This window comes from Leuresthes tenuis, unplaced genomic scaffold (assembly GCF_036924035.1).
Source record: "Leuresthes tenuis unplaced genomic scaffold, fLeuTen1.0.hap1 SCAF_15, whole genome shotgun sequence".
Lineage (NCBI taxonomy): Eukaryota > Metazoa > Chordata > Actinopteri > Atheriniformes > Atherinopsidae > Leuresthes > Leuresthes tenuis.
The window spans coordinates 23,849,636-23,855,635 of record NW_027325369.1 but is presented as its reverse complement, the minus strand read 5'-3'; positions in this window follow the sequence as shown (position 1 = coordinate 23,855,635).

Genomic DNA, 6,000 nt, shown 5'->3' with positions numbered 1-6,000 from the left:
ATGTCTTGCATAATTACAACCGTGGGCTCTTTGTGTTCAGCCCTCACAACAGTATTGCTCTCCGCTACTTCTCAGAGGAGGAGGAGGAGGATGCAGACTACATGTAGCTTTTCAAGCTCAGCGTGGAAAGCACTAGAGGTAGATTGATTAGCCTGCTCAGCTTGTCTGATTAATCAGGACCCGTTAGCTGGAGACAAGGACCATTTATGGCTGATTATCTTCTCCGAACGCAAAACCATAAGGTACAATTCACAGTAGAACTTTTCCACCTCCATTTGAGCTTAAAGAATTTCTATATCTTTATTTCAGTGATGATAATCCCGGCTTCATGTCAGCTTTCCAAAAGAAGATGGTTTGATTGTAATTGCTGTTTTATCATTACTTGAAAAAAAAACTTCATTCGAGCCTTCCATTCGGGGTTAGTTGTGAACACCTACATTTGAACTTTACTAAGACAATGTTTTTCAGGATAACTTGACATTCTCACATGTAGAACAAATAATATAATGTGAAGGGCAGAAATTTGAAGAAAAGGTATTCTTATACTAAATTAATCAAATATAAGTATGAATATTGTCCTACCTGGTGTATATTTCTGGGGTATTTTTTCTTTATTTCTTTTTGTCCTTTGAGTTTCAGTTGCTTTGTGTGCTACATTTTAGCATGTGAAACACTTTGAAAGATACTGGTGTTTTAAGAGGTGCTTTATTATTTCAATATTGTTGAACATTGTTTGATATGATGCAAAATATTTAAATTTTTAATATTTTACCATGCTTTTTCAAAATGTTAAAACTGTTCTTATCAAATTCAATTATTTTCTGAGAATTTATCAGCAAGATTCTCCATCGTTCTACCAAGTTAATAATCAAATGAATTGAGGAAAATCATTTTAACTGCAATTATAAAGCTACTCTGTATAAAAAAAAACCTTCCATAAAATGTTATATAGTATCATATGTAGCCTTTAAAACAAGTGAAAGTATTTTTCTTGTGCTAAAGCAGCAGCTTAAGATTTTAAATAACGAAAAGCTGCAGGCTCTGCTCCGGTAACTGTAAATGAAAGACTTTATGCAAAGTGTCTGCGACCTTTTACGTTCAAGTGAGCTTGATACTGTGGTAATGCTGACACTTCCAAATTGGAAAGTGAACACCCATCACCCTGAGGACAGTTGCAATCACCCTTTTCATCTTCAACAGTTAAGTCTCAATGGAGCTAGACCACATTGTTACATGGTGCTTTAAGTTTCTGCTAACCAACTGCTGTTAGAGTCAGAAGTGACAGTTTACTAATACAAACCAAATACAGTATATTGGGTGCAAATGACACTTTTTCTTTGACCGTATCTGTGTTTTCACACAGATTTCTCTCTCACCATAAAATCTGGCGGGATCAGCATCCTCGCCTCTGTAGTCACTCTTTTACTGTTCACAACAAGCATCGTGCCACTGTCCAGCCTTGCACCTACACTCAGCTGCAGAGTGGCCTTCTCAAGCCTGGTCACCCGTTTCCATTTATCTGCTGGGATAACTATAAAAATCTGTCAGGAGGTAGGGGTGGGCTTTTTCGTTCAGCTCAGCCCTGCTGGCAGATTGAGAGCCCCCTGTAATGCACAAGTCTGTTTTTATTATTCTTGCTGAGGGAACACTATTTCATCAAGTGTATGATTCCACAGTAGAGAGGAGATAGCCCCAGCCCGGCTATATTTCTTCCAATCAAACATTCCAAGGGGAAAAAATGAGTGGGTGCCATCAAATCCCAGAATAATGCTGCCAGATTTTATGTAAAAAGAAGGACTGATGGACAAATACAGGAAGGCAAGACAAGTTTAATGACGTGTGTTCAGGAGCTGAGATTGGAAAACTGACAGAGAAAAGCAGCCTCTTTGCTAGAATATAAATTGTTGTGCGCTGTAAAAAGGCTTTTATCTGGAGTGAATATGGGACGTAATACACAGGTCAGGGTTAAGTCATTTTCTCCGGCAAGTTAAGCGAATAATGAAGGCGAGCCCGCGCGGAGAGGAGCACTGCTACTGCCAGTTTGTCTTCATTTATTATGCCAAATCTCATGATTTTGGCGTTGGCGCGGTGAGTGCTCTGGCGCGCACCGGTGGACGACATATCGCTTAATTTACACAAGGTAATGAAAGCAGGGAATGGGAGGACAAAACAATTTACCTGCTGACACAGGAAGAAGTGATTTGCGAACATGAGGGGGGGGTTGAGCAAAAAAGCAGGATGAGGGCCAGGGCCATGGGCTGGAAGGGGAGCAGAGATAGGAGGGATGCAGTGAAGGAAAACCAGAGACGGGGGGAGGCATAAAAGAAGGGGGAGAAACAAAAGGATGAAACTGACAGACAGGCAAGTCAAGCTTTAGTGTCTGCTCTTCAGATGATGATGATGGCTTCAATGAGGCAACAGTAAACTCTCCCTCCCCCACACAAGCACATACACACTACAAAAATAGACGCAATCAGGGGGCGAAATTGACCTCAGATCTGGAGGGTCTGTGCTGACAAGGCCCTTGTTGTACCTCTCCCTTCTACCCCAATTGTAATCACTTATAAGAGAGGCACTCGTGAGGCAGAGACAGGAGACTTCACCCTCTCTCTGGAGCTGCAACAGGTATTCTCACATCAAGACCAAATCTCTGACCCTGAATTTGCTGACCAGTTCAGACAATAGGTGGGGGTTTTTCTTAGAAAAATGCAAAAGCAGATGTTTATCTGTGCTGGAAAAAACAGTTAAATTTTCTTTGCATCTACAGTTACTATAATAAAAGTTGTCCAAATGCTTCACTCTGGTGACAGTCAATCACTCCACAGTATTGACAGATTCAGTAAAAGCACACGATTGGCCACTCTGCTGATGGACTTTAACACAAACAGAAAAGAGTCTGGCCTAGACTCTGACAATATGGCTGGAGCAGCACTGTAATTTTCCAATCACTAGCCCTTCAGGCCAGGCCACTCCTTAGGGCAGTAAGATCAGATGAGCTTGGGCATTTTCTTTTGTAAGAGGCCAAACTCTATTTGTCTGCTCACAGGAACAAAAACAATCAGGGAGCTGAGAGAGACTGGCTTTTTGGTCTCTCTGGAGATGGGCCAAAGACAGAGTAGGGGGAGGAAGAAGAGGGGGACAAAAACAGAGGGGGAGGGACAGTGGGGTGACACAGATAACCGAGTCCCCCTCCCTCCCTGCCCGCTGTGGGTGGTTGGTTGGTTCTAGTGATGATGAACGGGGACGAGGCTCTGCACCAGGTCCCTGCTGTCAGGGCTCTCTGCAGGACGAGACGCAGAGAGGAAGTGTCACTCTCGCCGGGCCTGCTGGGCCAACCTGGACTCTGCTGAGTCCCGCTGCTCATCTTCACAACAAATCAAACACCATCACACCCACCCCTTCCTAAACATGGCCACAAAAACAGCTAGGCTTCCATCTCTGTCTGGAAAAGTATACTAGAAAACAAAACCAGGCTGTGCTTGCAGTATCTGAATATCTCCGGTTGGATGTGGGTTGGTGTAGAGGAATATTCAGTTTGTATCTCCTTGAAAAAGAAACTAGTCTTTGTGCTGCAGTTGTAAGGGGGTGCTGCTCTGGCAGCCACCCTCCCCTGACCGCAGCTCTCTCCACTGGCTTATTTCCCCTCACAATGAGAGGTGACAGTGAACAGTGAAACTCGTCAGTGTGAATAACACGCAGTCACGCTTGGTGACAGCCTCTGGTGGAGCACGACACACACACCCGCACACAATGACGCACAAACTGATGCTCAAGGGCCCAGTGGTAGGCATGCTGTCAACCTCAGTGCACTGCCTTCCATTACAGCTTAACTGGGGACAAATTGAGCAGTCTGATGGGTTAAATCTGACATGTTTGTTTGTCTAACCCATGTTTGTTGTACAGCACACACACTTACCAAAGTTCTGTGGGGTGAAACCAGTACACCACAGAACATAGCTTAGATCTTAATGAATCAGCATAACGTGCAGTCTGGGATCATAACAAAGGTCACAAACTCAGCTGAGCTTACATTACTGAAGCATCAAGACTGTGGTAGTCACATGTCCCACACTGATGTGCTGTTCCCTTCAGTCTTGCAGTGTCCTTCAGTAACACCTTAGAAAGGCAACTCATGACACAACCAGTGGTCAGGCTTAATTTACCCACTTTCTCTGTCCACTGCCCCATCAGCATATAGTATCACATAACTGTTAATGGGCTAATGGAGGACGGCAGGAGGGAGCGAGCATGAGAGGAAGACAGTGATAGGAAATGGAACTCAGGTTCATCCAAACATTTAATAACTTATCCAATATGGAGCGTTCACCTCTTAGGTGGGCTAATTACATCATTTAACTGGCCTGGACGAGGTGGCCAATGTGGACGTTCCGTCTTACAGTGTCATCACATAATTATGACTTATGCCGGTGAGGCCTAGCAAGCTGGATGAAGTCAGCTCGCTATAAATTTTAACGATCACTTAAACAATACGAACATTTTCAGGGCTGCATTAGAATTTAAAGGGAAATATGGATGCTAGAGCCTGGAAATATAGAATAAAGAGGAGAAAGGAGGCACGCTAGGAGCGGTGAAATGTGTGTGACAGGTTTGGGAACTGCAAGTTTAGACTGGGCCGACACAGTTGCTTGATTGTTTGAGATCAAGTTCTGTGGTCACTGGGCTGCTCGGAGGCCAACGTCAGGCCTGTCAGAGGGCTAAACACCCGAGTATAGACTGATTCAATGGAAAAACAGCAGCTGACACTCAACGCTTGCAGGCCAACTGCTGACCTCATTCTATGAATACAACGTAGCCGGAGAGGAAGAAAGACTGGCACGTCAAATGTGGAAAGTTGATTCTTTATTCCTCAATGCAGCAGAAGTTTTTGGGTAACTTTCAGAAGTTGGATAGAAAATAAGAGAGGCCATAACGTAGGGAAAATAGATAGAGCATAATGAAAAGGGCTGAGTGTCTTTTTTTTTTTTAAATAGCTGTAAAATGGCTAATTAGCCCTCTATGATTGATCATTGTGGAAGGACGCATTGGGAGGTTTGAGTCTCCTGGGCTTTAATAGTTTTCTGGTGAAATAATTTTACATTTCTGGAGTGATTAAGAAATGTTCTGTGACCTCCATGGTGTGGGGAAATGTTTTTAGAAGTCTGCTTTGGTTCATTTAATATCAATATAAATTATACTTATTGTGAAAAAAAACAAGACTTAGCCATAAAAATATAAGTGTAAACCTATACCACAGAGTAAGAAATATTGATCTGAAGATGCATGTGGCCTACTAAAATATTCTGCTCTTATGAGAGAAGAAGAAGAGAGAGCAGGCCCAGAGAAGCTGATCTCCACTGCACTTAATATTAATGTGTGTATTGTGGCTATCCTGTTTCTGGAGAACCCAGCTCCTGCGGTGAAGCTATTGAATGACAGAGATTACCTGTTCGGAAAGCCCCATGAGACAGCTGATTGATAATGTATGACAAAATTGTTTTCGTTCACCCACAGATATGGGTTTGAGCAAGATTTCAATTTCTCATTTTTACTTCAGAAACCTGATTCTCAGGACTGACGTGTACTGAGGGGACAGTCACTGGTTAGGAGGTCCAACTTGAAGATGACTGAGGCATCTGGCTGTGTAGCACCTTCGCGAAAGCGGGTCATCCACATCATATTCATCCCATTGTGTCTGTGTTGTCCTAGACAGGATATAGCATGAAAACATAATCTCACACCACAATTTCATTCCTTCAGCGGCATTAGATTAGATTGAAACTTCCCTGCACACTTTCCCGGGGCTGTCAAATGAGCTGTCAGTCATGTGTCAGAGCCGGTCCCGACTCATCCGCTGTAATACATCACACAGCCTTTTATATGGATCAGTATGAGAGGGACTCTCTCCACAGACGCCAGCAACTCCTCAGCTGAGGCACAGTGGGTGATTGATAACATCTTCCCAGCTCTTCACACTCATGCCCATTTGTATAGTTGGTTGGA